The sequence below is a fragment of the Cygnus atratus genome, chromosome 3 (genome assembly GCF_013377495.2).
Source record: "Cygnus atratus isolate AKBS03 ecotype Queensland, Australia chromosome 3, CAtr_DNAZoo_HiC_assembly, whole genome shotgun sequence".
Classification (NCBI taxonomy): Eukaryota; Metazoa; Chordata; class Aves; order Anseriformes; family Anatidae; genus Cygnus; species Cygnus atratus.
In genome coordinates this window covers 120,137,974-120,158,278 of record NC_066364.1, presented here as the reverse complement: position 1 = coordinate 120,158,278, position 20,305 = coordinate 120,137,974, and the positions used below count along the sequence as shown (strand labels likewise).

The window sequence follows — 20,305 nt, the reverse complement described above, 5'->3', positions numbered from 1 at the left end:
CCAAGGCTGGGCTCAGTGCATTGCACCATTTCACACTCACTCTTGTTGTGAGAAGAGCACTGTGCACATTTAGTACTGCTACAGCATCGTAAAAATGAGCAAGGTTTGTGCAGTAAGGGAAAATCCTGGTTCTGTTCAGCTTGTGAGAGGCGTCTGCTCTTTTGCAGCGCCTGCCGCCAGGTTTTACCCACTCTGAGAAGTTAGCACAATTAAAACTAGTACAGAAGGTAAGATTTTCCTGGCAGTGTGATGGGCAGGCACCTTTGCTGCTCATTTTGACACATTTTGTGATGGGAGCATCCCGATAGGTCTACAAAGGGCTGGGGACCAAAAAAAAAAAAAAAAAAAAAAAAGACATCTGACATTAATTCCTCTATAAGCAGACAGGCTAGAGCTACAGGCGAGTCACATGAAACCTCCCCAGATCATAGCAACAAGACAGTTTCGGATATGGGACCTGCCAAAAGAGTGTGTGACAAGCGGCTGCAAAAAGCTCCCGGGGGGCACCATGTGGGACTGGGGCAGCCACCCATTGCCACAGGGGAGCAGCCATGGTGAATTGGCCACTGCTGTGCTGAGCCTGTGTGCAAACCACCTCCAAAACCCACAGCAATGCTTCAAGAGGCCTTCACCGGACCAGCAAGAGGCAGAAAAAGGAGGGATAAAAGCATGAATCGCCTTATTTCCCAGTAAATCACCACCTAGCAGCTCTTATTTGAACACAAAAGACATTCAGCACTGCAGGAGAGAAATCTCCTGCTTTGCAGTCATTTCCCTGCAAGAGTGCATAGAAAGATGCTCTTAGACAAAGTTTCATTTAAATCTGATGCAACCAACCAAAAATTTTCAATCACACATTTTGTTTCATACCATTGTTCATTAAGATAACTTTTAAATGTTGCACATGGCTTTTTTTGCCTTTTTTTTCTGCTTTGTTAAGGCACATTGTGACAACATCTTTCAACAACTCAATCATTGGTTTTACTAAAAAGAACCCATGAGCTAGGTATTTTCCTTTTCATACAGCTTTTAACACGCAGTGGCTCAGGACACTCAGCTCTGTGGCAGACGGCACTGTTCATTTGTGGTGTTTGCCCCATGAACCAGCCTGGGGTCCTTACCATCCTGGCCGAGCCCTGCCGTGCACTGCGAGGAACCCCCCCTGCATCACACCCCCATCGCAGTAAGCATTGCATCCCCCCCCAGTGCATCCCCCAACTCCACATGGGCTGCTCAAGCTTGGATCAGCACTTGGCAAGAGCTCAGCTAAAAAGCACCATCTGTGGGCAGACCTTTGCTCATTTTTCAACACTAATGATTAAAAAAAGCCAGCGTGCAAGCAACTTTTAAGAGACGAGGAAGCAAAGAAGACGATTTGAAGAAAGATCCTGGCAGGATGCATAGCCACATCTGCTAAAATTTACCTTAGAAAAATTGCTTAGTAAAATGGTAATCATTCAAAAATATGTTTCTACAAATAAGCAGCAAGACTCTTTGAAAGGCAACATTTAGGTCTGTGCAGACACTAAGTCCAGAGCTTTGAAAAGTTCTGCTCTAGTTCCTTCCTCTGCTGGATTTTCCAAGTCAGAGGTTGGCATCCTCAGCTTCTTGTGTTTGTTTCAAAGCTAAAGTGCTTCAGAAAAACAAAAAACAACACTAAACACTCACAAATGAGAACTGAAACAACAAAACAAAAGCCAAAATGCAAACAAACCCCACCAATCCCCACGTGTGACTTCAAAAGCAAAGAGCTCCCCGTCCCACCAGTGGGGCAGTAGGTACATCCATCAGGAATGGCTGTAAGTGCTGCTCCACACTGTCCTGAACATGGACTTTGGCTAACTCAGTGGAGAAAACAGCCCTGGATATAAGGGACTGTGTTCTTGTGGAGACCGACATCAGCGGCAGTGTGGATGGGCGAGGGGATCGATGCGGCGGTTGGCTCCCATAGGAGGGGCTGCTCGACACCACTCTGAGGCTCGTGGGACAAAAAAGGTGTTTTCTTCTCATTTTCAGGGACTGCTGCTCTCTTGGTGGCGCACAGTAATAGTACAATGGACTTTTTCTGTGGGTGAAAGCAGAGCTGCTGGTGTCAAGAGCTAAAGGGTGGCAAAATGGAAGAAGACGCCCAGCAGAGTGCGGAGGCAGCAGTGCTCTCTGCCACAGGACACTGCAATGCCCGTAGCCATACAGGCTTCCAGAGGGACCTGAGAGTGAGCTGGGCCACCAGCAGCTGCCAAAGAGTAGTACCACAGCTTGGATGTGACCTCCTTTCACCCAGAATGGCAACAGTTCATCGGCAGGTAGGGGTGTGCTCATCTTTAGCAGAGAAGCTTTCCACTTAAAATACACACAAAAAAGACCAACCTACACAAGGCAGCATTGATAAAACTTGTTTCACTAGTTCAGAGCAAGAGCTGGGCATGGGTGAGACCCCAGCCTCCAAGGGTACCGGAGCAGAGACCTACTGCAGAGGGATGGTCAACAAGAAGAGGGCTTGTTGAGCCAAGCACAACCGTGCCTAGGAAATAAGGAAGCAGGTCAGTGAAGTGCTGCAGGTTATTTTGAGTCCAAAACCTGCCACCATGCAGCCACCAACATGGCATGGAGGGAGCTGCAGCCAGCATCTCAAACAAGATTTGCCGAGAACAGCTCTGTCTAAATCAGGGCATTTTTAATTCAGAACTCACACCGGCTCCAAAGTTGGAAGAAACTGGGAGGTCATCTATTCAGCCCTAATTTTGACAGAGATTCTTTGAGCACTTAAATCAATAGTCATAAATTATTTGTCCTTGAATTCATTAGTATTTACCTATCAGATTAAAATAATCCCCTTGCTCTCCAAGCGGCCTATTCTAGTAGCATGACTTCTCCACGCTATTCCACCTGTAAAATCCTACTTTTTTCAGAGCAGTCGAGCCCTTGGCTTCAGTATCTGAACAGAGATGCTGGTAAGATACCTACTGATTCAGGTTTTTTACCTTTATAATTATTGCCTCTTTTGGGTACAGCAGTCAATGAAAACCAGCAGTACATTTTTGCAGGACTCCTAACATAATTTCTGGTTGCCAAGGAGATTTCCTTGGGAAATTTTCTATTGAGAAAATAAAAATCACTTCTGAAGAAAAATAAGACCTGCAGTAAATTGCCAGAATACAAGTGTAAATTTCAATACATAATGATTTGCAGCCGCTCCATTGTCAGCTGGTACTTTAAACAAGAGTTATGGGAAATATCTGCATTCAGATGCAGCACGTCATGCTGATACCTGCTGGGCATCTCTCGCAGGCTGCCTGCTATGCGTGAGCACCACAGGATGCTCACAGAAATCCCACCAAGAGGCATTTACTGTAATTTTACGAGCGCATTGGTTGTAAATGCGCAACCACCTGTTAGCGCACAGCTACACTGTGGGCACGTGGAGGCTGCCAAAAATGTATATTGAACTGTAAATAACCAAAGCCATAACTAAAACCACAGACTAATGAGCTCACTTTGCTGCAGGGCTGTACCACTAGTCCCTCCGTGCCATGCTTAACATTGCCATCTCTCCCCAAGGATTCACAGGCTTTTAACCCCTGGACCCTCGGAGAGCCACTCTCGGGCTGAAGCTGATGAATGGTGACCAGGTGGGCACTGGCAAAGCTGCCTCCCATGGGTCAGGGCAGGGAACAGGGATGAGAGGGTGAGAAAGCCTGAGCTTGTAGAAAGAGGCTAGGCAAGCAGCCACTTGCTCATCATTCCTGAATTTCCTCTCTCTACATTTATAAATACATGGGAAAAAAACAAGCAAAACCCAAGAAGACAAAACCAACCCAACCACCGTGTCTTTTTGCTAAATAAGGCCATTTGCAGCATTCAGGGAAAAAAAATCATTCCATCTGACTTCAGATTTGCCTCGCCATGTGGAGCCGAGAGGAGCAAAGCAGAGCAAAAGAACAAGACTGGTTGGGCAGAGCAGTCCAGAGGCAACCCCGTGCTCACGGCCTGCTACAGGCAGAGCCCCCACGAGTGGCGCATCGGATGTCACCAGAGCACAGGGCAGAGAGGAGCCAGGCACAGTGCAAGGTTTGCAGCCAGCACAGCTCTGCAGGGTACCAGGGATGCTCTCAGTGCTCAGCCCTGCACCAGCTGCACTGCAGGTCTGGGCACGCACTGGTCACGGTCAGGCAGGGAATAAGCACACATTTCTCTTGGGGTGAATAAAGCTGCTCTACCACCTCCTGCCTCTCACTGAGAAGCGCACACATTTACTTTTTGACTTCTGAAGTGACTGTTCTGTTTTCATCTGGCATTTGCTAGCCTACCTTTCAGGATTCAGAGGCTGGTGGAATTTCTTGTGGCCTTGCTGGTTTCAGGAAGAAGCTGTGGAGCAGGCAGGGAGGTTCCAAAGGGCTGCAGTCCATGCAGGGCTGAAGTGGGACTGACTCGTCTCCTGCAGGCCCCCAGTGCCCAGTGGTGGGAACACAAATTTGCGATGTCCCATGGGACCACACCAGCAGGACCAGGCATGGTGCAGCCCCTGGTCCTGTCTCTCCAAAGAGCCATGTGTGTCTGGGGATGCGAGCCCAGCTGCAGCAACAAAGGTACAACTTCATGCACAGCAACTTGTGCATCCTGGCCGTGTTTAAAATGATGTAAACTCCACAAGATTACATGAAGCCCTTCACTCTACACTGAGTGCTGACAGCTCTTTTAAATACAAGTAAAGATTGGATTGGGCAGACCACAGCTAGCATTTCAGCTTTTTAAAAAGTCAAGTTGTTGCCACTGTGAACGCCTCCTGCTTGGTATCAATGCTGTTTTTCTAAATGAGCAGTTATAAGCAAAAAGCTAGAAGGGGAAGGCTTCAAAAGACCCATGCTGTCTGCAGCAGTCTCATATTCTGGAGTAATGCAAACATGGTAAGCATTTGGATTGAGAACAACAATCACCATCACGGTAAGTACAGCAGTAGCACAAGCATCCTCTCTCAGACAGTGGCGAACAACAGACAGCAAGGGAATGGTGCAGGTCTAGGGCACAACCAGCAGATGTATGGACCCAGCGCAGCCTTTCCCAGCAGCCAGAACTTGGAGATTGCCAGAGCTGGAAGCTGCCTCTGAACCCCTCAGCAAAGCAGCCACCGGTGGGTTTAGGCCAAGGATTTGTTTAATTGTTTTTAAGTGTTTCTAGTTTTGTCTTCCCTAAAATGTCAAAAACCAGAATTTATCACTTATCCAAACATGGGCTAAACTCTCCCCTTGCGTGTCAGGGGGACGGAGAGAGGTGTGAGCAGCTCCAGGCTCTGGGTAGTGAAGGACACACGTAGGACCACATGCTCCATCCAGGCGCACCACGTATTTTAAAATGGACTCTCCTGCAGCTAGACCTTGGGAGCCAGTTCATCACAAAGCTGCTCGAGTGACCCCAAACCAAACCCAGGCACTCAGAGGTATTTTGCAGTGTTTTTCTCATTGTAGGAGGCACCACATCCCTGGGTGAGCTCACTGTGTCAGAGGTACCCCCACCTCTGAGGCAAGGCAGAGAGACAACTGGCAGCTCCCATGTCCCCTTCCTCAGCTTGCCCAAACTTCCTCATCTCTCACACTCACAGGAGAGCTGATCTGCAGACCGCCGCTTCCCAGCTCCAGCTGCGGTTCCCTGAGGCTGCCCTGCCTCTGGTGAGTCCAAACATCACCAGCTGCAGGACGCAGAGCAGCTGCTGCACATTGGTGGCCAGCACACAGAGCAGCTGACTCATGGAACCCCTGAGAACAAAAACATCAGGAGAGTAGCCTAGCATGAGCTTCCAAAGGAGAGGTGGGTGAGCTGCATGGGCAGGTGTTTCAGGCCTCTTAGTTCTGCTCTGTCAGCTGTCTTGTAGTACCTCAGGGGATGATGAGCAAACAGGCAATGGGCTAGCATTGCTTATTTTCTTGAGATCATCCATTCTTTAAAAAGTTTACTAGAGGGATGTGTTCCACTTGAAAAGTGACTGGTAGCTGACCTTTGCCTTAACTCAACCTATGTGGAGAGATGCCCAGCAAAGCAGAGGCCAAGCACCAAAACAGATGCAGACACTGCCACAAAGACAGGTGGGGCATGGCCCATGGGAATATCCTCAGCATGAGCTTGCTGGGCAATGTCTAGAACTGAAGTGCAAGTTCAAAGGAAGAATCTCGACTTACTTCTGGCAAGGTGCACACACGCTGGCAGTGAACATCCTGCTGCCGTCTGCCCACAGGAGTCCCTCACTCAGCCAGGGTTACAGTGTGAGATGCACAGAAACCCCGCTAGCCCTCTTTCTGCTGATGCCACATGCAAACATCTGCATCGAACGGCCTTGGTTGGGTTGTTTCAGCACTCAACAGCACAGGTCTCCAACGTCATAGTTCCACTTTTCCCATTTTCCTGTCTTCTGAAGTTCCAGGAAAGCGGTGCCATAGTCAGTAGCCCACAGATCTCCGGCAAGCCCCTCCAGGGTCCAGCATTGTTCTCACATGGGAAACTGCTAAAAGCAATGGAACATGAACATATGTTACAGCAGGTGGAGAAAGTCAGTATTCTTTCACCTCACAGAAGGAAAAGTACCCAATTGCCACAGCTTGCAAGTCAGTGGTGAATTATTTGACATTCCTCAAATGCCCAGCTCCCCATACCTTTTAACACTGTTAAAAGTAATGGGCTGTCCAAAGCACTCTGGACAGCATGGGAATGACTGCTCCCTAAGACTTGGTTTTCAGCATGCCCCCTGGAAACAGCGGGGGTAAGACCCACAAGTGGCACTTCCGCAGCGAGCCCTGCAGGTGCTGGCAGCACACTTTGCTGTGCTGTCCTGGGCCACACCACGCAGCCCTGGCTGGGACCACAGTTGGAAGCTGTGGTTCTGGTCTGTCTCCAGCTTTCACAATGTTTTCCACTTCAGATCCTGTGGATTAAGTGTTATTTGGTATTGCAAGTGTCTGGGCTGTTCAGAGTGACCTTTGTGTTTGGGAGTGCCAGGAAGAGGAACATCCTGCTTGGGAGGATGGAGCCGGACGCCGGCCTCAGCCACTGCTGCGTCAGAAGACCCAAACATTGGATTTCCAGTGCTTATGAAAGCTAAAGCACTGGAACATCCCTAGGGCTGGAAAACAAACAATCTGAAATTTATCCCCAAAAGCAGATGCTGAATCACTCTGATGAGCAGTAGGTTGTTTACTGTCAGTTTTTGTGAGTTTGACGTGAATCATCTGGCAGTATGGAAGAAAAGTAAGGGAACCAGTGAGCAAAAACGCACAGCCATTGTTACAAAAATTAAAGAAAAAAGAAATTAGTCTAATTTCACCAGCTTTAGGGATTGGGCAATTTTCAGAAGCTTGAACTACATACATATAATTTCTGCCTGGATTCATACCACCTGCTCTTGGGGGGGCATTAAGAACAGACTCACCTGAGGCTGTGATCAAAAGAGAGGTGAGCACACCCATGGGGAATTTGTTCTCCACTGATGATGAAAAGCAAGTGGGAGCAAGTTTTATATCTAAAATGAGGTAGGATTATTGATGCTCTTCGAATTTCAAGTTTGAATTGCATTTTGAGTGCCTGGATTTAGGCATTCTGTTCCAAGAGAAATGCTCAGAGCTGTACAATTCATTACATATAAGACTGAAAAGACTCCTGTGCTTATACATTGACACTGCCTAGTGCATCACAGGCAGGACCATTTACACACTGCCGCGTGTTCTCCAGCCACACTGGCATGCAACACTCAGCAGCTGCCATCTGCGACGAGGACAAAACATCACAGTGCTGCTGAGAGCGCCACATGGTTTGCAGGGTTGTTTCCCCACCCTGCAGCCAGATGCCGCTGCAGAGCAGGGCACTGGGAGCAGAGACCAGGGGACATCTCCCCACAGGTCTCCAGGAACATGGGACAACTCCTGGAGGCACTGAGACCATGGACACAGGGTACCCAGAGGGAGAACAGTGCCTCTGGATGGCACTCAGCAGCTCGCACTGCACCTAGGGTATATGCCCAGCAGCAGCTCTTTGCCAGCAGGCCCTCTGCCCCTTCCCCTGGGCCAAGCAGTAATGAGCTCCGTCCCAGGACCCCAAAAGCCAAGTCTGAAGTCTGTGTCTCCCCATCATACTCTTCAAAGCGTCCTGCTGGTTGCAAATGCAGAAAGGAAAGAAAATATACATCCCACTAAACCGCTTAAAGAAACACTGGGTACTGCTTGAAACTCTGAAATCAAAAGCTGTAATCTGCAGCAGGTTGCTTCTGAGCAAGCTGCTGACTGCCGAGGTGGCCTGACAACAGCCCTGTAGTGCCAACAGGGCTATCAGGATCTCACCTTCCAGTGTCTCCAGGACAACTCTCCACAGCCCCCAGGTTAGGGATCAACGAGCAGGAGGGGACAGCCCAAGGAGGAGGAGAGCCTCCAGGATTGCTCTGCATCTGTCTGTCCAGAGACACTTCTGCTGCAGTCACCTTCACTGCATTCAGATGGCACCTTGGTTCTGGTCTTCTCTTCTTTGCTGCTGTTTCAGGTTTCTTCAGCTATTCACAAAACAAAGAGAGGGAGAAATATTTAATGGGATGATATCCTTGCAGAAGATATTTGGAAGAAAAATAATCATATATCATGCATTTGCAAAAAAAAAAAAAAAAAAAAAAGGCAGCTCTGACAATACATAAATTAATAAAATAGGAAAAAAAAGTGCCAAAGCTGATGTTTTCAGTTGTATGGAGAAAACTGAATTATCTTAAACACCGTTATCTCCCGAGCCTGATAAGCACACATATTTGGAGGATAACCCTCTGCTTCTCAGAGTTCCTTTTCTGCCCAACACAATCCATTGGTATGACAAAGCACAAACACAAGGGCCAAAACTGGGGAGTTGAATTCTGCCAAACTCTCCTGTTTTGTTTTTTAAGAGGCATCTTTGTCACTTCTAAGTTCCCAAGAGCAATGCAGCACACAAGACCTCAAACAAGAATAAATTTATTCCTACATAGATATATGTTCCACAGCATCATATAGGATACAGAAGATCCATGTCAAATCAGATTGGAAAGAGCTACCTGCAAGCGCTGCCTGGCCGCCTGTCTGCGCAGAGGTTTCCATGCTGCAGAGGGCGAGCCGAGCAGCACAGCTTCCACTTTTGCCTCTCCCCCCCATTCTTCAGAGGGGCAGGCTGCAGCTCACGCTGGGGACACTGCAGATCAATAGCTTAAGTGACTCCAGACACTTTGTTCATGCAGTTTGTCAGTTCTGCCAGTTTCCGTGATCTACTGAATTTCTCAACCGCTTCTGCCACAGCTCTGCCTAGATAAAGCACACCATTCATAGATATGTCACAGCCAACGTCAGACATCTCCAAAAAGGTGGCTTTTCCACAGAATCAGGCAAGCTGCTGCCGCGTTAGGGGTGCTAGCAGCTGACGCAGTGAGAAAACAACCCCACACACCCCCTGGGATGCCTGCTCTTGGCTGCTGCAGAGACAAGGCCCTGGACACGGGCTTCTCACCAGCAGAGCCTGCACTTATCTGGTTGTCGCACGGGCTTGAAGCAGGCATTTAACCACACAGGACAACAGCATGCACATGCAACCCATGCAATTGACTCCCAGGGTCTCTGTGTGTTCATTACCTTATTTATGTAAATAGCAACAGTATCACACAGGTACTGAAATCAAAATTGGGATTTCATTGATTTTGACAGCACAAAAACGTTTCAGAGAAGAAAATGCACGTTACATTAGCTGCATGCTTCAGAGAACAGAAAGCACAGCTCTCAGGCTTCAAAACAGAGATTTGCATGTATTTAAGTAACCCTACTAGCAGGCAGTGCATATTCACAATGAATGTTGATTACCAGCTCTCAGCCTAAGAGCCAGTAGCACAAAGAGCCTTCCAACACAAGTGTGCCACACAGCCAAACCTGCTCCAACACAGCTATAAACAGCTATTTGCATGCAGGCTTATTTCCCTTGGCCAACTGTACCTCTTGCTTTTCCTGCAGCAAGTATCCTATCAGAGGCCCTTTTCTGGTGGTAGAGGTGCAGGAAGCAGTTTCTCGCCTGTGCACCTCTAGGCTCTGCAATTCATAACTTTGTCTTTTCTGTGAATTATGTGATTAGTGAATGGCATGACATTCACTGCTCTCTAAACAGCATTCTCCTCTTTCACCCAAGAAAAGCCTACAACATATGGCAGGAATAACGCAAACCGAGATGTTTTTCTTTGAGAAGGTTGTGAGCTAACAGAGTTGGCCCTGGGTTTCCCAAGTCTGAAAACCAGTTGTGTATTCAGACTGCATGAGACTTGCTCTGTGGAATATAACTCATATTTGTCCATATGTAACATACAGGTGGAAATGGCTCAGTATGATGGCACGCTGTACTACCATTTCAATGTGCCTCCCTCCACTGGCCAACTGGCAATGACAATACTGATGCAACCCAAAGAAAAATGGCACAAGTGGCTTTGAGGAGGGAAGAGGTTAACTGGAGAAGCTGTGTTAGCCAGTGTCCCATCACGAACAGGATTTTGCGTTTGTTTTGCTTTTAAATAAAGGTTATAGTAAATTAAAGGTAAGATTAATAAAGGAACAAGTACTATCATCTAAAACTTTTAAAAAATACTGATATAAATCAGGATTTGTGCATAGACGTGTACTCTCCAGCCTGCGCCTATACTATCGTCTAGGAATGAAAGTTCTGATGTAAGGGAAATGATTGAATTTGCGTTTCTTTGTACTCAAGAAATACAGACTCATCTGTATTATGCAGGCCATGTAGGAATCACAGTTCTCAATTTTTTAATTTCCTTGCTTTCAAACTGTTTGAGCAATTTGAAAGGATATTATAAAAATACTCATTTACGAAAGACTGAGTTGCATGCAAGCTGAAAAAAGTTGAGATTGGTTAAGATTCGGTATTAAAATGAATAAAACCAGAGGCACACAATTCTGATTCAATTAAACATCTTGCATGCTTTCTATGCAGTGTTTCACACTCATCTCACCTACAGAAATGCTGTGAGCTGTTTGCATCAGCTGCCTCTGGCTTTTGCTGGCTCTGTGCAGTACTCGTACAGGTGCTGCACTTTGCGCTGTGGAGCTGGTATCTGCTCTTTTCCCAGGCACCTTGGGATGCTGCTTCGTGGCACGAGATGCAGCATGGGACTGGGCTGCAACACAGAGCCTAGCTGCATCAACATGGGGCTGAAACAGTCGTGGCCTTAATGTGGGAATAGAAATGTTGTTTTTGCAGTGTTACATTGTTTAGAAGGAAGGAATGTGGTATTGAGATATGCTTACAGTGATAAGAAAGCTCAGCAGGTGACCTCGTAAATGCAGACAACCAGACTCCTTAGAGCAACCAGGTAAAAATCACTATGTTAAGTCAAGCCAGATAAGGGGAGAAAACATTACCACCTCAAAAACAGGCCGGCAACTGAAGGCCAGGCATTGTCTGTGAAGCATCAGATAGATTGTGAACCTGGATTACCCACTCCAGTGGGGAAACAGGGGAGGGTCCTGTCATCAAAAAGTATATAAACTGTGTTTTGGAACTAGTAGGTGTGCTCTCCTGCTTGTGGGGCTCCCGCCATTGCAATCGCGAATAAATTACTACTTCACTGAGATCCTCGCCTGAGCCTAAGTTATTGGCTACGGAGTGTTTCTCACATTAACACAGTGGGACCAGACACCCCAGGTGCTGGGCTACAAAGCGCTGCAGGCAGGCAGAATCGCACACGAGTCAACACCCCTCAAACCTTTAAGAGGGTTATTACCACTGCTATGCTTCTAGCTATCAAGCCTGAAAGCTCAGAAGGAGAATAACTTCAGATGCAGACAGGCAAGCACTGACCCTCATCCCCTCAAGCCCCAGCGCTCATATCTGCAGACCTCGAGGCTGCAGGAGCAGCATCCTGCACCTGGCTGCTGGCACACCGAGGTGAGCGGATGGATCGTGCCAGGGCTGGCACTGCCCCTGTGCTGGGGAGACTCAGCATCTGGCCACAGGGAGGACAGGAACGCACTAAAACTTGAGTTTGCTTAAAGTGTGAACCTGATAATAAACACGCAACAGCCATACCTGACTTTGTACAGAACTGCTCGTTTCCACACAAAAACAAGAGGACGGATTAGGCGTTCTCTTATAGTGCTCCCATGTCATTTTTGCTAAAACCAACAAAGGAGCAAAATTTTCTTATGTGCACAAGAACTTTACTGGAAAAGTGAAATTAATACACCTATTTATTCACCTATTATTGAAATAGAACAAAAATGCAGAAATAAAGCAGCGGTTTATTTATTTAATTTAAGCGGTGAAAGAGTAACTATTTCTCATTCAGCTACAGAATATTGTATTAGTAATGAAGTTAAACAGTTTTATTCAAAAAAAACAGAGGCCTTTAGATAGAATTCAGTTTTCTACATTCAAATCAGCTATGAGAAGAAACAAACAACCAAATCTATTTCCTGTCCACAGCCCATGGCAACTTAAACATCCGAGATTCTATTTGGGACTCCAGCAACGTTGTGCAAAACAATATAAGCCAGCTTCTTTCTGCACATTTATAAACTAAAAAAAAAAAAAAAAAAAAAAAAAAAAAACCACCAACCCAGCTTTATACGACGGCATTTAGATAAGGCACATTCCTAATGAAAAGGGAAAAACGTATAATTGGATGATGTGGTATTATAGTATTATTCTCAACAACGATGCAAAGCTGCACAGAGATAAAACAGCTGTCAGATAAGCTTCATGATTAATACCAAGGAGTCTTTGTTTTCAGTTCTGTTGCTCTTACAAGATACTAACCAAAGTCACAAACTACGTATGCAAACAACTTTCAGAAGATGAGCAATGCAGCTTTTCCTTCCTACAATCCTTTCAGAGAGAAAGAAAGGCAAGAACTTCACTGCAGTTTAACCTTCAACTCCAACCGTTTTTTTGGAAACAAACATACAAAACTAGCCACGTTCATTTATAAAATCCACTTAGTATGCATTTACTCTGATTCGGGGAGGACTAAGCAGAAAACACACTAGACTTCCAGTTCCAGAAGCCACACGGATGAAGCTATTGGTATTCACGTAGTGCGGTCTGGCCCCTGGCTAGACCTAGAGGCCCTCAGCCAGCACACAAAGCACCAGGCAGGACCTCAGGTTAGCAGCTTCTGGGCACATTGTAAAATGGGACACCTGCCCTCATTGCGGGGGTGTGAGCAGGGAAGAGAAAGGGGAAAAGGCTCAAGCAGCATGGATGCTGCCCAGCCAGATCCAAATCACCCCTTGGCCACCTGGTCCTGCACAACAGATCCACCCCCGGCTCCCTGGGGGACAAAGCAGTCACCCCCGCAAAGCACAGCAGAGCTCGAATGCCAAAGCCCACACCTGGCTGCACAGGAGTGGGATTGCTCCTCAGCACCATTTCGCTGTGGTACTCTGAACACCGCATTGAGCTCTGCTTTTACGTTGTCGGGGAAGAAAGGCCACAAGTTCCTGCAGTGAAAATTTATTTTCCACTACAAAAAGCCTGGTTCGGTCTCACAAAAACAGCATCTTTACCACTTAAATCAAACAAGATTAAGGCTTTCTGTACAAACCAGCTGTGACTGCTTCACTCGCCAAGTTTTGAACTCGTGAAAAATTCAGGATTAAAAATACAGCAGAACATCAGGGAAAAGTTCTGTCCTGTCAAAACAGGGCTGGCAAGCACGAAGCCCACCCCAGCTGTCGCTAGCTCGTTTGCCAGGACAGCTGCAGCAGAGGTCGCTTTAGCAGGCTAGAAGTGCCTTTGCTTCCAACCCAAAGAGGTAACCGCTGCTGTAATGGGAACAGGTTGTTTTACACACAGGACTGGAGCACCAGAGGGAAGGGAGTGGAACCCAACATCTTAATGGGCCGTCTTCCATTTCACGTGGATGGCAATAGGAGGTGCCAGCCCTTTCCAAATGCAACTCTTGAAATGCTTCTGAAATGCCCAAATGCCCTTCTGCAGCAGTAGCTTTTAAATGGAAAATGAAACATCTTAACAATAGAGAAGTACCCCTTCAACAAGCTGAGACAAAATGATGTTCACTTAGAAATGTGTTCATTACAGAAAGCAGGATGAGAAATGCATGTGCTTTACTAGTACATCAAAGATTGCCATCAAGAAAATCCACAATGAGCTACAAATGTAAGGAAATTTCATAGTGTTTATGGGAGAAGCAATTTTTTTCCTGCAAACAGATGTGAAAACAAGGCAGTGAGAACAAAGACCTTGTTCCCAAAAGTAAATTTTTACTCATCCCAAGCATTTTCCATGGCAAACACACACTTCTGTCCCTGTGCAGAACGGAGGCTCACTACCAGCAGTTTGCTGGAATAAAAGGCTTTATGGACCATGAATTTTAAACACCAACCTCTGACAGCTCTGCTGATTGCTATTAATAAGGCAGAAAGCAACCCATAGATATGCAAACAAGAAGAGATAGTACGGTCTCCCTAAGTGGTATAATCCATCTGAAAAGCAAACAAAGACATTTCAATAAAATCACCCAACACTTCCCATTATACCCCGCAGCATTAGCTACTCTTAATTTTGTGAGAAACACTCTGTAGCCAATAACTTAGGCTCAGGCGAGGATCTCAGTGAAGTAGTAATTTATTCGCGATTGCAATGGCGGACGTCCCACAAGCAGGAGCACACCTACTAGTGACATAGTACAATTTATATACCTTCTTTCTCGACGACCAGGACCCTCCCCTGTTTCCCCATTGACTGGGTAATCCAGGTTCACAACCTGTCCAATGCTTCACAGACAATACATGGCCTTCAGTTGCCGGCCTGTTAAATTTCAAATTTCTTTTGATTTGTTTACTGTTTGAAGTGGTAACGTTTCTTCACTTATCTGACTTGACACCGTGATTTTCACTTAATTCTCCTAAGGAGTCCGGTTGTCTGCATTTTACAAGGTTGTCTGTTAAGCTTTCTTATCACTGCAAGCATATCTCAATACCACATTCCTTCCCTCTAAACAAAGTAACTCTGCAAAAACAACATTTTTATTCCCACAGTGCGACAACCCATCTTTTATCTGGAACTTTCCAAACTTGCTTCTGCACATCACTGAACTCCTTCTGTTTCCAGAGGGGGAAAAAATGTTATTTCAAGAAATATTTCTGGGGGAAATATTAACATAGAAGAAATTCACCAGTGGGCTTTTTGTATCTGTGCTGGTTTGATGTCCCTGCTGTTTCCAGCCCAGGTGTGCAACCTCCAGCTCCTCCCTTGCACACAGTGAGCTAAGAGTCCCCAGCTGCAGGTGAGCCCTGTGTAACACAGGGACTCAGCATTACCAGGTCACTCCAAATTAAGCTGTGGGGATGCTTCTAATCCAGCTCCGCTGGACAGGGTGGACGGTGCTTGCAGGGCTGCCCTTGGCTCAGTTTGCAGCACAGGAGCTGTGCAGTTAAAGTGGCTCCAGAAACCAAGCAGCAAGCACACTGCCTGGCACTGGAGGAGCCTGTGTGGGACCAGAACTGGATTTTGCTTGTGTTATAATTGTCTCAACAAGGCCATGCACAGAAAAGCCCATTTGGGTAAACTTCAGTATAGCATCTTTAATGGCCAGAGCAGAGCATTTGACCATTTGACTTTGCAACCTCAATTTTTCTTCAGTGGGGTTTTTAGCACATAATATATTAACTGAAAAGAATTAATTCAAGTTCAATCCACCAAAAAAATCAATTTTTATATGAGCTAACTGATTTCCAAGGTGTTTTCAGTGGAAGAAGCTGCTAGCTCCACGCCTCATAGTGAGGGCTGCTCCTGCAGAGAGCACCCAGAGATGCTGCCATGTATCCATCACTGGGACAATTCCAGCATATTCATACAACTGCTCTCAGAATGCTCTGATCATTGCCTCGGAACGCGCCAGCACAGAAATCAAATAGAACGCATCTCCAGCAATGCTTTCCATTGCCATCCTGCTAAACATCTGCTATAAATAATCATGTTTCATCAATAATACATAAAGAACATATTCAGCATGGGTTGTGAAACAGATGTATATTGAACCATTCAATGAAAATGAAATTTCCATGAAGAATGAATGTAGTCAACTTGTACTGAAGCAGGAATCCTGCATTCAGTAAAAGCCAGCATAAGTAGTTTTGTAAATTGGGAACTCTGTTTTTCTTTTTAAATTTGTAGTTGTCCTTGTTGTCTGTCATCCTTATTATTGTTTTTCACTTGATCATTCTCCATGCTCTCCACAGAAAGAATGCTTGATCAGTTCTTCCAAAAGCCAACAATAAGCAAATTAAATCCCTTTGGCATCACTGCACAGAGCAGTTGCATAACAAGCCCAGTATATATAGAAATTGCATTCCAAGTGTTTACATAAGAGCTCCAAATAACACAGATGTAAAAAAAAATCAACTCAATTTACAAGCCAGCCCTGCAAGCGCTTTTGTGTCTGATAACTTGGAGCAAGTGGATCAGCTTACAAGTGGTACACGGTTAATATTGTTCTTGTGCTGTTTACGTAACTGGAAAAGAAAGATTAAAAATTGAAAAGGCAAAGTATGTGTAAAATAGTGATTTGCTCATCTTCAAGACAATGCTCTCTTTAGCCAGAAAGACTGACACAGAGTCTGATGCTTTAAAATAATACAAGCTATCTAAAATATTCTCTAGTTTCTTGTATTCATGCAAATCACCATGCACTCCCAGATGAGACTTCCACATGTATTTCTGCATGCTCTTCTCCCAGTCTTAGTTTTAATGCCTGCATCACAGATCTAGAAAATCTAAATTTGTTCCACAAGCATTAAAGCAACTGAAGTCCTAAAAGCAACCATTACTGGGGGATCCAGGCTTCTAGTAATTCAAAGACAAGAAAAAAAAACAACAGTAACTGCACAATATAACGCTCTCCTATGCAGGAGAGGGATGCTGTATGCTGAGGAGGTTGCTGGGGATAGAGTCACATCAATTCTAATCCAACCTATGCATCTACAGTTTGAAGGCTATACATTTGTCAACAAGTATGAACTAGAAACTCTGCTGAAGAGGTCAGCAACACTGAAAAACAAGTCATCCAATGTCACTGAGCAAACTTGTTCATTTCTAGCTCAATAAAATGTTTTATGCATGGATACAGGGGGGTTCTGGGGAGCAGAGCCCCACAGCCCCACTCAGCACTCTGGGTGCAGCAGGCACCAATTCCTGGGGACACAAAGCCACCGCTCTGAGGTGGGCAGAGGGGTGCCCCACAGGCAGGGAGGGCACAGGCCGGCCATAGCAGGCTGCAGGTGGGCAGGGCAGCTGGAGGCAGGCAGTGGATGGGGGGCTGCTGGGGTGCGACAGCGCCAAGAAGCCAGGTTAGGATGCACCCCAAGTGCAGTACATTACAAATATTACCCAAAGTTATCCCAGTAAGAAAAGCATTTACAAACATCATCTGACATTTCAGTTAGAAGAAAAATAAGTTCCTGGAGTTGCCATTCTCTAGATGGGCAACATAGGTTAATAACAGATCATCTGCCAACACCTGGAGTAGCTTGCAGAACCAGATTAAACAAGGCAAATTTTTCCACATGCGAAGCTGCAGGAGGTCAAAAGACCAAACCACAGTGGAAGAGATAAGGGAAGCTCCAGCTGTAAGGAACAGAGAAGAATAATTGCCAAGATCACAAAGCAAGAGGCAGCTGCAAGTGCAGTGCTGTGGGGGCTGCTAATGGGATTGAGAGCACTGCATTTAATGTTTGCATTAGCAATCCAGTCAGACAGTCCTGTTTCAGCCATAGTCAAGCTTCTTAGCTGTAAAACTGGAGCAGAGAAACGTGCAGGAAGACCAGAGAATGCTACAAACCATTTGGAAGTACAAGACAAGATGCTCAATGCCATGAGCCAAATCTACTATTAGTAAGTGCAGAATATATACATACATACTGTACACAATATACGAGCACGCGACTTTCATATTGTGGGAATAAAAATGTTGTTTTTGCAGAGTTACATTGTTTAAAGGTAAGGAATGGGGTATTGAGATATGCTTGCAGTGATGATAAAACTTAGCAGGCGACCTTGTAAAATGCAGACAACCAGACTCCTTAGGACAATTAGGTGAAAATCATGGTGTCGAGTCAGATAAGTGAAGAAACATTACCACTTCAAACAGTAAAAAAGTCAAAAGAAATTGAAATTTAACAGGCTGGCAACTGAAGGCCATGTATTGTCTGTGAAGCATTGGACAGGTTGTGAACCTGGATTACCCAGTCAATGGGGAAACAGGGGAGAGTCCTGTCATCAAAAAGTATATAAACTGTGTTTTGGAACCAGTAGGTGCGCTCCTGCTTGTGGGACGCCCGCCATTGCAATCGTGAATAAATTACTACTTCACTGAGATCCTCACCTGAGCCTAAGTTATTGGCTACGGAGTGTTTCTCACAATATCATATGCATACAGTGAGTATAGGTGTAAAGTAAGTACAAAAAGGAGTATATTTTAGAGCAGTACAGCTTACAAGTCAGCCTGCAGGCAAGAGGAGGCCAACACGAAGCTTGGCCCACAGGAGATGCCAGGCGATGTGCTGAGACTGTGTCCCTGCCACCTGAGCCCTGCTTCGGCTGCTAGCGCAGGGCAGGCTGTGCATGGGCCCACGTGGGACGGGGGGAGCTTCACATGTGCCTCAGCCCCGTCATCTTCTCCTGACATGCTTTTCTTCTTTCTGGTGGGTTTTCTATACCCCACGTGTTTTTTTCGTGGGAGGCATCCTGACCATGCATAGGAAATACTAGAAATGAGAAGGCAAATAATCAAGACAATAACTTTAAATATTGAACTAATCTAAAAATGTAATTACACCAACTGCACTAACGTTGTGCTTACACCACTCTGATATTATTCCTATGCTGCCTCAACATTAAAGTACAAGCTGCAGCATCTCTGGGGAGCCAAAATGCCTCCAGCAATGTTGTATTAAAGGGTTTGAAATTAAGTGATAGAGAAGTTAAAATGCTGGATCTGGGCTTTATTCACATTCAGGAGAGAAATCACTCTTGGTTGCAGAGTTATGAGAATACTTTAACACATAACTGATAGGTATCTGGAATTCATAAAATGCATTTCTATTATTGAAATCCAGCCACCATTTTACATTGCAAATGACCTGCATCCCAGTCTCAAGAAGATCCCCTCATTCCAGCACAGATTGTTCCAAGGGGCACCATGTTATCACTTGCTCCTTGCATCACACCAAGTGCGAGAAACACTCTGTAGCCAATAACTTAGGCTCAGGCGAGGATCTCAGTGAAGTAGTAATTTATTTGCGATTGCAATGGCAGGTGTCCCACAAGCAGGAGCACACCTACTAGTGACATAGTACAATTTATATACCTTCTTTCTCGACGACCAGGACCCTCCCCTGTTTCCCCATTGACTGGGTAATCCAGGTTCACAACCTGTCCAATGCTTCACAGACAATACATGGCCTTCAGTTGCCGGCCTGTTAAATTTCAAATTTCTTTTGACTTTTTTACTGTTTGAAGTGGTAATGTTTCTTCACTTATCTGACTTGACACCATGATCTTCACCTGATTGTCCTAAGGAGTCTGGTTGTCTGCATTTTACAAGGTCGCCTGCTAAGTTTTATCATCACTGCAAGCATATCTCAATACCACATCCTTTACCTTTAAACAATGTAACTGCAAAAACATTTTTTTTCCCCACACAAGCACATGCGTGGTGCTTTACAGGACAGATGAGGACAGGTCCAGGGATAGGTATGTTCAATGCTTTCATTCTTCTGATCTCTCCCACCACCACATCCAGATCCAAAATACAGTCTAAAATAGAATTCAATTTATTTCCTTCTGGACAATGATGGAACAAATGGGCTGAAGGAGATCAGTTCAGCTTTCTATTACTGTGCACACATTAAACATTAAAGCTGCTATATTCTTTCCCCTAGTAGAAGTATTAAAAATGCACAGAACATTTTCAATTCGAATTCCATAATTATCCATAATGCTTTCAGAGTTGTGTTTTGTTTTGTTTTTTTTCAGTTGTTACCATGTCACTTCCCCAAGCAGCTTCTTAAACCGCTTCCTTCTCCAATTCTGTCTGCTTCTTACTACCTTTGAGTCCCTCCCCAATACAGACAGATTCTATCACCCCAGGTTCAATCTAAACAAGGAAACAAAGACGCCCAGGAAGCATTCTGGGCATGGCTAACCCTGTCTCAGCAACGAGTGCATCAGACCTCATTGAGAGAACAGAGCAGTTTGCTACACGCTTAGTATTGGCCTCTAACTCCCAGTTTCATCTTATCTG

The 20,305-nt window shown here is 45.5% G+C and overlaps 1 protein-coding gene across 1 annotated transcript in view; it reads right to left on the bottom strand.

Moving 5' to 3' along the window:
* The window catches only part of LOC118257452 (sodium/potassium/calcium exchanger 3-like), a 310,704-nt gene extending 304,494 nt beyond the window's left edge, over nucleotides 1-6,210 (bottom strand). The window contains exon 1 of the mRNA XM_050709803.1: nucleotides 6,171-6,210. The gene's annotated coding sequence lies outside the window, so the exon portion shown is untranslated. The remainder of the gene's footprint in view (nucleotides 1-6,170) is intronic.
* Nucleotides 6,211-20,305: the final 14,095 nt, after the last annotated feature.